The 14,654-nt window shown below is 39.6% G+C and overlaps 1 long non-coding RNA gene across 1 annotated transcript; it reads left to right on the top strand.

Moving 5' to 3' along the window:
• Positions 1–1,302: 1,302 nt before the first annotated feature.
• LOC140478556 (uncharacterized) lies at positions 1,303–12,562 on the top strand. The gene is made up of 3 exons (XR_011960813.1): positions 1,303–1,345; positions 1,980–2,070; positions 12,500–12,562. It is a non-coding gene; the product is annotated as an uncharacterized lncRNA (long non-coding RNA).
• The last annotated feature ends 2,092 nt before the right edge of the window (positions 12,563–14,654 follow it).

Genomic DNA, 14,654 nt, shown 5'->3' on the forward strand with positions numbered 1-14,654 from the left:
TACATGCAACTATCATGTGAAACAGACCTGAAGCTACTCAAACTTACTTCCAAAGAAGCTATTCAGCAAAAAAAAAATCCCAAGATGTGTATGTGTCCATGTTTAAGCACAACCTCATGTAAAGATATTATCCCATGTGTTCGGGCTGTACAAGCTGATACCAGGATCAAGTCTCAGTCTCCACCAGGAAACCAACATGCGGAAACTGTAAGCCTGCCCCTTCCGATGGCCATATAAATCCTGGGAACTGGACCGTAATTCAACACTCCTGGGTCGGCTCTGTTTAGAACGATCTTGACAGAACCGCTTCCCACAAGTTATCAGAATGATTGTGTCGACAATTTTTTCTCAGTTTGTTATTGGCTTTCTTGTCATGTGAGTGTTTTTTGTTCAAGTCTCTCTTCGTTACTTTCTCAATGTTAGTTAACCGCTGGAATGTAAAAGACTCAGCCATCATTTCATCAGCATTAATGCTCATGGTTTATTTGTTTTCTTTTTTAAAGGTGTCCAGTTGGAGATTGTGTTGACCCAGCCAGAGACAGAGACTGGCCGTCCCACAGGCAGCCTGAAACTGACCTGTAAAACCAGCGGCTTCGATCTTAGCAACAGCTACATGCACTGGGTCCGATAGGTTCCTGGAAAGGGTCTGGAGTGGCTGCTGTACTACTATAATTCAAACAGCAATAACTATGCACCAGCGATCAAGGGTCGATTTACTGCGTCCAAAGACACTTCAAACAACATTTTCGCGTTAGACATGGAGAACCTGAAGATCGAAGACACCGCCATCTATTACTGTGCAAGAGACCACAGCGAGAGGAACTAGGGCTGGACCCATTCAAAAACAGCTTGAGGGAACATTTTGTCAATTCCACCATAACCTGACGGTCAGTACGAGTTTTAAATGCAATTATACCAACTGCGATCTGAAGCAGGCCCCAGGCTGCCTCTTACAAAACTATTAAAGAGGAAATGTAACATTTAAACTAGCAAACTGGTGACACAATGGAACAATGTTTTGGGCATGTCATATGTACTGCTAACACTTCCATCAATTAAATGCTCGGACAAAATGTTAGTTGTAATATATCTGACTGCTCAGGAAATCACTGCTCATTGTTATGTCAACTATGGCATTAATTCTAAACATGATCAGTACTGAATGGCTCTTTCAAATGAAAATTGAGACCTTGAGTAAAGAACAGAGAATGAGTGTACTGGTCTCCATCATTGTGATACTACAGTGGGTCACAGCGTTGTGCACAGTGACATCCTCATACAATAACCACTGACAAGTGTTTATCTCAAATTGGTGATTTCTACCATGGCAGGAGCGAGAAATAATGTGAGGCAATTTAAACGCAGTCCAGTAGTGCTAGTTTGTACAAACGTATAATTTTTTTCTACCTTCTTCGTGTTGATTGTCAAGTTAAATGCAGACCAAACCTGGAAAAGTATTCCAAGCTTTCAAAATACAATGAAGAGTAAAAGCTGAAATAATGCACCAAATCATTTTTAGAGTCTGAATCACTTCTTTCTAGGAAGTGAAGAAATTATCTGCATTTTACAGTTTACAGTCTGTCATAGTATTTGACACAACGTGTCTCACAGTGATATAGCTGGAGTGACACTGCAATTATGATCAATACACAAACCTATTCAGCCTCCATTGTTTGAAATTAGTCGGTGATTACTTCTACAAACCGCCTTAACTTGCAGTGCAGTATTAGTTCTGTGGGGTTTAATGCCAGTATCACTATTTAATTTGTAAAAGTGTTGGATAATTATTGATACACCAGTTGGGGATTTTGAGAATCAGCTCATGTGTTACTCTGTGAAGTATAAAACAGTATTAAAATTTATCAAGAATGATCAGAATTCACTAGCGCAATTATGTGCTGAAGATTTATCGTGACTTTATTTTGCCAGTGGTTCTGAAAATTTAAAATGATGGTAGATTTTTGATTTGTTTTATGCAGAGCTAGTTATTGTGTGACCCAGTCCAGAGAATGTAACACTGTGACTATCTTGATTACTGGGGCCAAGGGACCATGGTGACAGTGACTTCAGGTAAGAACTTTGAACTTTCTTAGTGACTTTTTAAAAAACCTTTCTATTCATGTGACTAATTTCTGAAATAAATGAAACTCAGATTCTGTGCTGAGTTTGGTTTGGTTCGGATTGATTTTTGTTCAGACTGATTATAGACTTCAGTTAAGGCTCAGCAAATAGTTAAAATGGTGATAATGGAGTCAGTTGCTCAGTGTATCTCTTTATTTTGATCAGATGGGCATTCTGTGTGGCTGGGTTACTTGAAACACCTAATGTCTCTTAATCAGTCAGCTATAAATAATGTTTAATGTCAGTAACATCGTGACTGTGAGTTTTATTATCAACAACAAATGCAAGAATTCAAAGATGTTCGAGATATTACCAAACATGATTAAAATATGCTAAAATATCATTATTCATTTCTTGAATATATGTTCTTATCCTGATTATATTTTCTCATTTATTTTGTTAATTATTTGATGACAAGCAGGTTCGAAACTGTCATAGGATTTTCTTGCGGTGCTATATTGTATTCTGTTGATTAGATTCTGAGTTTGTTTTACTTGATTCTGTTAAATTGAGTTGATTGGATTTTGATGAGAAAGTGAGGACTGCAGATGCTGGAGATCAGAGCTGAAAATGTGTTGCTGGAACAGCGCAGCAGGTTTTTGGAGTTTGGCTTTGTTTTAGTTGATTCGGTTGAACTGTGTTGATTCGATTCTGAGTTTGTTTTTACTTGGTTTTGTTGAATTGTGTTGATTGGTTTTTGAAATTGTTTTATTTGATTCTGTTGAATTGAATTGGTTGGATTCTGATTATGTTTCATTCAAATTTGTTGTTTTGAGTTGATTGGATTCTGATTTTATTTTCCTTGATTCTGTTGAATTGAGTTGATTGAATTCTTATTCAGTTTGTGAAATTGATCTGCGTTTTCATGCTTTCTGTAAGTGGCGTTTTCTTTCTGGTGAGGATATTGTCTCTCTGGATTACTGTTCATTACCATTATTTGTGAAGTTCTTTTGTTTTTCATGAATCATTTCTGCATTTGTTAAACTTATATGACACATTTTTCTCTGCTTGATTGAAAACATTACATCCATTTGTAACGGTCTGAAAACCAACTTAAGGCAGAAACCCAGAAGTGTGAGAACGGAAAAAAATAAGTTTTTAATGCATTGACTTTTAAAAAAAAAATCTCAGTTCTAATTGTAAACTAACTGAATTTTGTTTTGAGTAGCCTCATTCAAAATAAAATTTGGGACTAAAATCTGAATCTGCAGAATTGATCAGATTATGAAATTGAAACTAACTTAAAATTATAATGTGGTAATATTTGTCCATTCAGTAATTTTGTTTTGACCGTGAAGTGATTAATCAATATATGCCTTCAACCGCTCTACTGTGCGCTGCACAGGATTGTCATGATCAAGAAGGGTGTGTAGGTTGGAAATAAATTAAACTGTTGCCAGAAACGTTACAGCTTTAAGTGCTAAGTCCCCTCACAAACAAGGTTTCTGTTATGACTTGTTATTTCTATTCAATTTAATCATTAGCTTGCTTGATTCTGAGCAGCTTTGTTAGACTTCAATTTGTTTTTTTTTTTGTGAGGTTACATCATGTTCTTGATTCTGTTGAAAATGTTTGCAGACCAGATTCTGCTGCAAACACACCGTGTTGTGACCTGGTGATCGTTGATCTGTTGAGGAGGGACTGTGCATGGGTAACATTAAATGTGTTATATTTGGGAAACCGTTTCTGGTTTCTACATTGTTTTTGCAATGTTAACATAGTTGGTGACAGTGAACCGCTCCAGGTTCCTCATTCAATGCAATCAGCATGCGAGTTGAAATTTCATAAAGCCTATTATTAAGTGAAAAGCAAATTGCAAAGATATTAGAAATGAAGGGAAAACAGATACCTTCCGGCGCCGTTTTTACGTAAAATAAATAATTAAGGATTAATGTAATCCATGCTTTCCAATCCAAATTCAGAACTCCACTATCTAGTTCAATCACAAGGTCTGTCTTTAAACAGTTTACAAGTCACAGAGAAACATCACTAGAATTTCAAAAGTCTAATGTTCTAATAGTTCTTGCTCTTGAGCAAAAATGCCATGACAATGTTATAATTGATCAAGAAACACCTTTCAATTCCGCTGTACACTACATACATGTTTTTCTGGCTGGAAAAGATCATTGGCAAAGACCATTTGGAAATTTGCACAATTCTATGAAGAACAGATCCGTTTCACTGCTTTGATCAGTTTCACACGTAACTTGAGTTAATTAATTGTTATGTCCCTGATTAAACTAGATTTGCAGATAAAAATGAAACATTAACTGAATTATTTAATCTGCACAGTGCGTTAGGTGTTCCCAATCTGTGCATTTTAAATAAATTGTTACATTTTACAACAAAATATCATTTGAAGAATCATTTTTTTTCGGAAACAACTGCTATAGTGAATTATGTGACCAAGGCCAAATTTCAAATTAATTAAAATAATCCACTCCTGACCTCGCAGGGCAGCATGGTGGCTCAGTGATTGGCATTGCTGCCTCACAGCACCAGGGTCCCAAATTCGATTCCGCCTGTGTGGAGTTTGCACATTCTCCCTGTGTCTGCGTGGGTTTCCTTCGGGCGCTCTGGTTTCCTCCCATAGTCCAAAAGATGTGCAGGTCAGGTGATTGGCTGTGCTAAATTGCACATAGTGTTCAGGGATGTGTAGGTTAGGGTGCATTAGTCAGGGGTAAATATAAATTAGGGGGAATGGGTCTGGGTGGGCTACTTACTGTTCAGAGGGTCAGTGTGGAATTGTTGGGCCAAATGGCCTCTTTCCATATTCTAGGAACTCTACTCTTAAAACCATGGGAGTACTTGCTGCAAATGCAGAGAATTCATTTTACATCGATGTGTTCAGACGTGTGCAGAGTTCACAAATTTGCAGAAGACATGACCTAGAGGATAACAGAGCACATTGTTTATTCAGACTCTGAAAATAGAGTAATATTTATTTTAATTAATATACTTGACCAATTTATTGCAATGTAGCGATCGGAAGGAATCTGCCCACATTAGTTTAAGTATGACAATCATTTAGATTACATTTCCTGCAGTATGTATCGGGCCATTTGTCCCAACAAGTCCACACCGACCCTCTGAAGAGTAACCCACCCAGACCCATCCCCCTACCCTATATTTACCCCTGACTAATGCACCTAACACTATGGACAATATAGCATGACCAGTTCACCTGACATGCACATCTTTGGATTGTGGGAGGAAATCCACACAGACACAGGAGAGATTGTGTAAACTCCACATAGGCAGTCACCGGAGGCTAGAACCGAGCCTGGTACCTGGATCTGTGAGGCAGCAGTGCCAACATTTACTTAGACATCCGTTAAAGCGGGCAACTCCAGACAGAAGCATGTTTTCAATTCATACCTTTTTAAACATTTTAGTTCATTGAAAGCAGTTAACAAGAAAATGACCTTGCCCTAATTCCTTCAACAGAAATGTTTTCCACACTGGAATGCAGTATTGACTTTATGCAGTGCATGCAAAATCTCCACAGTTCAAGGAACGTTTTAAAAATATGTAAAAAATAATTTAAAGAATAATCCATTACCTCCAGATCTGTTCTTTAATTGGCGATATTTCCCACCTCAATAATTTTGTTAAATACAGTGACTTATTAAGTTTATTAACTCAGTGGTTATTTATGTTCATTGTGAACACATTCTTGTTCCCATTAATCCACTGGTTAGTTCCTCTGATGAATGTTCAATTACAGTGACGTGAGGAGTTCAGCAATGCATCCTCTAGGATTAAGTTTGTTGTACAGTTTGTTTCAGTGGTATCTCTGACTAACTTGTCAACGGTCCTGACCATTTGTAATTTGTCCAGTTCGGATACCTGAATCTCAGACAGTTCAATTTCATCTCGCGCTTCAAAACCACTTTTATCGGCCAAAAATACAATATTCGATTAGGTGCCTCAGAATTGAGAGCCCTGACTAAGTTTTTCCAATTAGGACGAACGTTTCAGGAACAAAAGGCAGATAGCAAGAGTTTTGAAATTGGTTGTTGGCAACAAGAGATATTTGATTGAGCGAGGCAGAGGAAAATATGCTGTATATTTTCTTTGTGCCTTGATTATGCAGGACATGTTTCGTGGCATAATGCAGAATCAGAATTTTTTTGCATCTTATTATTTGAAAACCTATTATCAGCTTTTAATGTCACTGGCAAAGGTCATATTACACTTCAAAACATTTTAATCTTTTTAAAACTAAGTAGACTGTCTGGTGCAGCAACATTCACAGGGGAAAGAGGAAGGGAGTTCGAGGTTGGAATCCAGTGACAGTGAATTGATGGCAATGCAATTCCTAGTTTTATTCCTCTGTAGTTCCCATAGAGTTTGAACAATTTGGAGCTGCTGTCAAAGTATTCTTGGATAAATGTTAAAATGTTACTTTCATTGTACAAACATTCTGGAACAATCCCTGGTTGTTGGAAGGTGTTAATAACTAACATGGTTTATGTACTGTCAAAATAGGTGGGCTGTGTTCTCTGTGATAGTGTTGAGCTCATTGTGTTCAGTTCTGTTGTGATGTTGTAGTAGTGTCCCTGATTCTGTGCCAGATGTTCTGTGTTCACTTGCAACCTGTTAGAGAGGTATGTAACACCATCTCTTATCAGGTTACTTCAGTGCAAGAAAGCAGATTGAAATGATTCGGTGTTTGTTGGAATTCCACTCACAGAGGCCAGTGCAATCTATTCAATCGCTGTCCTGACTTGTGTCTCTTAGATATTAAACAGAATTTTGGTTAGCAGCTTTTTCCAGATCAATATTTGTTCACAATTTTTTGGGCATCAATGGATGGGGTTAATGGAGTAAGTGCTCAAAGAAATCTCAGCTTTTGACTTGCTGTTCTAACAATATAATTTATAACTCAACCAGAATGAATCATTTTCGAAACATATTTGATGAGATTATGCTTAGGCTGTTTTACTTTATATTTAAACCAGTGCTGTCGCTGAATTTGATTGTTCAGTATGGTGGGGTTTCCGCTGAATCCAACACTTGCAGCAGATGGTGATAGCTTTTTAGTTGGTCTTCAATTGCTATCTCAGACCATCCAGTACCTCTGCTAAGAATCCTTTTCCAACAGGAGACAAGCAAATGTAATCACTGTTTATCTCAACAGGTTGAGCTCTTGTGTCAAAACATGAAAACAATTTGGTGAAGAGGGGGGTCTCTGGGTGCGAAAGGTTAACCTTGCCTTCTCTCCACAGGAGCTGCTAGACCTGTTGAGTTTCTTCAGAAATTTCTGTCTATTATTTTCGTTTTCTAGCATTTAAAGTTTGTTGTTTCATTGAAAAAAGTTCTGTTCGATTTAACACGTTCTTCAGAGAAAAGATGCATTTGAACAAAGTGCGAATGTTCAGAGATATTAAATATCAGAGAATCATTGAAGTTGAGCGCCCCGATCTCGAGCTGTAGTTTCACAAGAAACTATGATGAAGTGACAACACACTCCAGAGTGCAGTGACTGCTGTAATTGGGTGGAAGTTATTTTGATCACTCAAATAGAGAATGTCAATGATCCCGTTCCAAATAATCAACAGAAGTTTTTTTTTTAAAGCATGTGTGAAACAATTAATTTGTTGAAATATTTTAATAAAAATTGTTCACCGCCAGTGCTAGCTTAATGAATGACACAATGATCGGAAGGTAGGAGCAAGATAAGGGCACTCAGCCCCTTGAGCTGTTCCACCACTTACTTAGATCATGGAGCATCTGTGAGCTAAATCCACAGGTCTCTTTTTGGTAAAACTCTTTAACACCTTTGATTAACAAGCAAAAACTATCCCAGATTTACTGATTCAACTGCCCATAACGAAGGGAGACACCATTTCTGAAAGACATTCCTGTGAGTACTGTGACACAATGAGGCTGGAATTAAATGCTCATGAAAGTAAACTTTAAATCTCTGACAATTTCCAATTGAAACATCCCAATCATCATATTTCATTAATTTAACTCTAGACTTCCCTGGAATAAAGAAATATAATGTGAGATTGCCTTGCTAAAAATGAGGGAAGCTTCATTCCTATTATATGATTAAGAAATAGCTCTGTTCATTCAGTGAAAACACAGTCGAATCACACAAAAGGAAACCATGTCATCTTGTGTAGACACACAGGTCAGGTGAATTGGCCATGCTAAATTGCCCGTAGTGTTAGGTAAGGGGTAGATGTAGGGGAATGGGTGGGTTGCGCTTCGGCGGGGCGGTGTGGACTTGTTGGGCCGAAGGGCCTGTTTCCACACTGTAAGTAATCTAATCTAATTTAAACAAGTGCCTCAAATAATTTACAATTTTTCCAGTGGTTGTTTGAATTTCTAGACAGGTGTGGAAGTGTCAGACTTTGTGTATTGCCTTGAGAAACCAGTTATCATCAGTCTATTTGAATTGCTGAAGTTTGTGTGGTATTAGCACATTCACAGCGCTGTTAGGAAGTGAGTCCCATGGCTGTGATTGAGGAAGAGGAAACGGGCAGGGAAATAGTTGAGAGTCAAGTTGAAGTCTGATTTGGAGGAAAGCTTTCAGGAGAAGCATTTACATGCATATGTGCCCTTATCCTCAAGGATCACAATTTTGGGACATGCTGCCGAAGGGACATGACAGCATGCAAAATGGAAGCTGAAGAAGGCACCTCGGCCCCTCTAGAAGGCTATTCCGTTCATGGGATCATCATTAATCTTGCTGCTCACCAGTCTTCCCAACACACCGATAACATTGAACCTGACTGTTTACTGTTCAACAAAAAAATGGTGAACCTTTGGAATTCTCCACCACAGAAATTGATTGAGGACAAAACATTAAATGATTTCAACAAGGAGGTGGATTCCTTCAATCCTTAAAAAATGCTACAGATATGTGGGAGAAAGCGAAACAGGCTACAAAATTGTTTGAAAGCCATGAAAACATTGAATGGGACATGGTTTGTTGGTATGTAAGTTTGCACGTTATGCCAAAATTGGTGGTATAATTGGCAGTGAAAGTTATCTAAACGTACAATGAGATCTTGATCAGCTGGGCCAATGGGCTGAGGAGTGGCAGATGGGGTTTAATTTAAATAAACACGACGTGTTGCTTTTTGAGAAGATAAATCAGATCACAACTTACAAAGTTAATGGTAGGGCACTGGGTAGTGATGTTAAACACAGGGCCCTGAGGGTTCAGACCCATAGATTCTTCAAAGCGTTGTCTCAAGTACCTAGTGTGTTGAAGGTGTTTGGCACATGTACCTTCATTGGTCAGAGCACTGAGTGCAGGAGTTCGGGCTTCATGTTGTAACTGTCCAAAACATTGGAATGAACTGCCAGAGGAAGTGGTAAATGCAGAGATAGGTCCAACATTTAGAAGACATTTGAACAGCTACAGGAACTGGGAGATCTGGATGGATATGGGCCAAAGGCAGGCAAGTGGAATTAGTTTAATTTGGGAAAACTGGTCAGCATGGATGAGCTGGACCAAAGGAACTGTTTCTGTGCTGTATGACTTTATGACGCACTGACTTTATGGTGGAGTACGCTCCAAGTTGGAAGGTGGTGAGCACGTGAGGGGCTAGATTGGGCATGTGGGAGAGTTTGGGCTGGTAGGCTGTGAGGTGTTGGCTGGCTGCTGGGTAAGCTTCCATGCACTCTGTCTGGCAAGTTGGCATCAAGGTAAATGGTAATGGTCACAGGATAATTTGTTTGAATTGTGCTTAGTAGGTGAGGGGTAGTTTCAGCTGAAATGCAGGAGGTCCGTCTTTGCCAGGCAGGTTTATGGAGAGGTAGGCAGGATGCCAGGCTGGTTAGTGCAGAGGTGGGCAGAGTGCCAGGATGTTTCGGGGGTGGAAGGACACTGTAATGAAGTGACCAGTTGACGTGTTGGTCAAAATGCAAAGCACGGGGAGTCTGGCAGAATGGTAGGTTGTATAGCACCGATGCGAAAGGAGCTCGGATGCAATGTGCACAGTTTGACTTGGGTAAGATGAGAGGTCAGTGATCAAGGGCTGAGTTCATGTCTTGGGTAGTGGGCTTTTGTCAGAGGTTGTGAACATGATGGTGCCAGGTCCAGTCAGGGCCAGATTCACCATGGGCCAGGTGCAGGGCGGCAGGAGTATAAATGAGTGAAAGGAATTGAGATCATATGTCCATCTGGAATATAGAATATAGAACATTACAGTGCAGTACAGGCCCTTCAGCCCTCGATGTTGCGCTGACCTGTGGAACTAATCTGAAGCCTATCTATCCTACACTATTCCATTTTCATCCATATGTTTATCCAATGACCTTTTAAATGCCCTTAAAGTTGGCGAGTGTATTATTGTTGCAGGCAGTGCGTTCCATGGCCCTTCCACTCTCTGAGTAAAGAAACAACCTCTGACATCTGTCATCTATGTCCTCTCCTGCTAGCCATCACTATTCAAGGAAAAAGACTATCACTGTCCACCCACTGTTTATCTTTGATGTCTCAATTAAGTCACCTCTCAACCTTCTTCTCTCAAACAAAAACAGTCTCAAGACCCTCATCCTTTCCTCATTAAACCTTCCCACCATACCAGACAACATCCTGGTAAACCTCCTCTGAACTCTTCCAAAGCTTCCACATTCTTTCTATAATGTGGTGACCAGAACAGTACACAATACTCCCAAGTGTGGCCACACCAGAGTTTTGTACAGCTGCTGCCTAAACTCGTGGTTCTGAAACTCAGTCCCTCTATCAATGAAAGCCAACACAAAATATGACTTCTTAACAACTCTACCAAACTGGCTGGCAACTTTTAGGGATCTATGTACATGGACACCGAGATCTCTGCTCAGCTACACTGTCAATATGGATTGCCTTGGATGTGTTTCGTGTGATTTGGGGTTGTGTGTTCCGGACATGAATGGATGTATAGCAGAGTAGGGTTTGTCAAAGTGAGTGGAAATTTAGGTCTAGACAGAGTAAGTGCAGTGATTAGTCTGAAAGATGAGGTTTGGTGGTGAATTGCGTGTCAATTTGATAGTTATTAAAGTTAAAGATTACTAGTTCATTTCTCAAATCATATTTACATAAATACTCAGCTGTAACACTCCAAAGTCTCAGAATCTTAATGGTCCTCCATTTTTCAGAGGCCTCCAGAATTCAGATAATTGTAAATTAGATGTTTCAACTTCCAGACAATTGGCATGAGTTCAGCTGTGACAGCCATCCACCTAGTCCCAGTGCTCAGCTCCTGCCTGTGCTGCTGCTACAGTGACCTTCCTCCCAGAGACAACATTCTGCCTTGCATTGATAAGTGAGGAAGGCTCACTTGACATGTTTTCCAAGTATGGGGACAGCAAACACGAGGGGACACAACTTTAAAGTGAGGGGAGATAGGTATAAGACAGATGTTAGAGGTAGTTTCTTTACTCATTGAGTAGTAAGGGTATGGAATGCTTGGCCTGCAACGGTCGTATCACCAAGGTTAAGTACATTTAAGTCGTCATTAGACAGGCCTGGATGCTGCCTGAACTGCTGTGCTCTTTCAGCACCACTAATCCAGAATCTGGTTTCCAGCATCTGTAGTCATTGTTTTACCTCGGCATACAGACGTACATGGAATAGTGTAGGTGGGATGGGCTTCAGATTAGTATGGCAGGGCAGCGCAACATCGAGGGCCGAAGGGCCTGTATTGCACAGTAATGTTCTATGTTCTATGATTCACTCTGATTTCTCTCCAGGGATACTGCCAGCTGTCGGGTATTTCCAGCAGCACGGTACCTAGTGGGGCAGCACGCTGGTTCCATGGTTAGCGCTGCTGCCTCACAGTGCCAGGGACTCGGGTTCCATTCCAGCCTCGGGTGACTGTCTGTGTGGAGTTGGCACTTTCTCCCATGTCTGTGTGCGTTTCTTCCCACAGTCCAAAGATGTGCAAGCTGGGGGAATTGCAAATGTTGTGTTCAGTGATTGGGAGGTTAGGTGTATTAGTCAGGGTTAACTGTAGCATAATAGGGTAGGGGGACGGGTTACTTTTCAGAGGGTGGGTGTGGACTTGTTGGGCCAAATGGCCTGTTTGCACACTCTGTAGAATTTCGATGAATCTGCATTTCCTTAGTTTGTATTTTGTGCAACTTCTCTGCTCTTCACAGCAATCCAGTGAAAGTGTCAGTTGGTGAGATCTTCAAACAGTTACTGGGGTGGGATCAGGATGTTCTTCTTCCTAAATTATATGGTAATGGTCAAGAAGAGGGAACCAATGATCATAATCAGCAACTGGTAGGAAACAAAAATAAACTCCAGTTATGCTGTAGACTTCAGCGGGAACATACTGGCAAACATTTACAGCTGAGGATACATTTGAGTAACTGATAAGGTCAAATGAACAGAAACTAACTTGCTCAATTGGTCATTCTGTTGTAGAGACACCATCTCCCCCCACGCTTTATGGCCTGGTCTCCTCCTGTCAGGAGCACAACACTGGTTCTGCGACCTTTGGTTGTTTGGCGATGGCCTATTCCCCTGACGTCACCAAGGTAACCTGAAAGAAAGGAGGGGAGCTAATCACGACTGGATTGAAGACTTACCCATCAGTGAGAAACAAGAAGGGAACCGACACCCTTTCACATACAGAACACAAATAGACATTTTCTAATAAACATATTCAGAAATGTAATCAGTGAGGATTTGAACTCACGCCTTTTCTCTCAGAGACAGAAATTCTATCACTGCAACAGAAGAGTTGCTCATAAAACGCTTATCTCTCCACGACGATGGGAATTGTCTCCTACAACGCCAAGGTCAAACCTAATTATGGGCAATCCATTAAAATTCGAACAATAAATCAGAATAATAAAATTTGCAGTCTGGTATAAGAACAGATATAGAGAGATGATTGCAAATACACACGTAATGACACATATACGGGCTCTCACCTAAAGACACATATTTATGTGCACACTCAAATGTGCATATAAATAAGATGTCACACGCGCATACTCGCACAGAGCCACACATGCAAGTGGTACTTGAACACTCACCTATGCTCATACAAAAACTCACATACACCGAATGAAAATCATTTGCACAAATGAACAGGGGTACTCACACATAACCATGAGAATCATAGACACACGGTAACACACAAATGGGCATGAATACATATACATTCATACAGCACAATGCGTACAGACATACACGCATGAACACACAGATACAAATTCCGAAAAATGTCCTCCCACATGTCAAATCACACAGGCACGTAAGTGCACAAAGATAAACATTAATATCATTATTTTCCCATTTTCAGAATCACAAACATACGATGACAGAGGCAGCTTAATTATTTATTTTAAACCACATTGATCAGCATGTATACAATATCACACATACACACAAATTCAGAGTCTCACATGCAGACACAGAAGTGCATAGATCAACAAATAGAGGGGCGTTTATTCAATAAGGATAATGGGCACAAGCATCAGCAAGCATCTACAAACAATAACACAAACAAGCTTATCAGGAGATGGTTTGGGAAAGATTGCCACACAAGCAAACATCATCATATAAATATAAACATCCATCAAAACATAACATTGCATGCTAACATTTATTCAGCATTAACATGAAAATAACTTAGTTTAGGTAGGATCTGAAACAGACACATAAGCACACATTTTATATAGCACTAATGAAAAGTGAACACTCACAAAGACATTACAAGATAAGCATAGGCAGCTACGAAGTGGCATATTAGCATTATGCTTACACAATGTGAAAAGACCAAAATTTCGGTACACAAACACATGAGCACGCCAGCAGTAAAGGAACAGGAATATGTTTATTCATGCACAGACTCCAACATGAGCAAGAGTGAAGTAAGAGACTCTCATAACCACATGCACAAACATTAAAGGAAAACCAAACACACCAAGCAGTGGATCAAATAAATTAAGGGACATGTACAAAAACTTACTCCTAAATATACAGATCCTACAAACAAAAATATGAAGCAATGTCCTGACTGTGATGTCACTTATATTCATGATTTGCCAAGGAATTGGTCACCAATACATAAAGATGAGAAGCACATTTGAACTTTTATTCAGTGATGGCCACAATTTTCAACATCCTATATTTAAAATATAATGATATTATTAAAATAATCATTCGTAATAAGCATTCCTCAAATAATAATATCCTTAAATAATAGATGAAAATAAGAATAATTTAAAACATTCTGACATGGACAATGAGGAACGAACATGTGCAGTTAGTATTTGTAATTTCTTGCTGAGAGTCAATGATGCACTCATCGATACTGATAAGAGTCACATTTGAGAAATACCTGACTGCTTTATGAAGATGTAATAGTCTCTAATTACATGACTTGGATGCAGATAGATCGATCTGGATCAATAAACAATCTAAATGTGTTCTCTCGGCTTTATATTCATAGATTCAATAGATCGCACTTGGATTGAAGACTATGAGGATGATAACAGCAACATCTGGACAACTGTTTCCACGTTCATCACCTTGTTCTTCCTGAGTATTTTCTACAGCGCTGCCGTCA

This window comes from Chiloscyllium punctatum, chromosome 6 (genome assembly GCF_047496795.1).
Source record: "Chiloscyllium punctatum isolate Juve2018m chromosome 6, sChiPun1.3, whole genome shotgun sequence".
NCBI classification, from domain to species: Eukaryota; Metazoa; Chordata; class Chondrichthyes; order Orectolobiformes; family Hemiscylliidae; genus Chiloscyllium; species Chiloscyllium punctatum.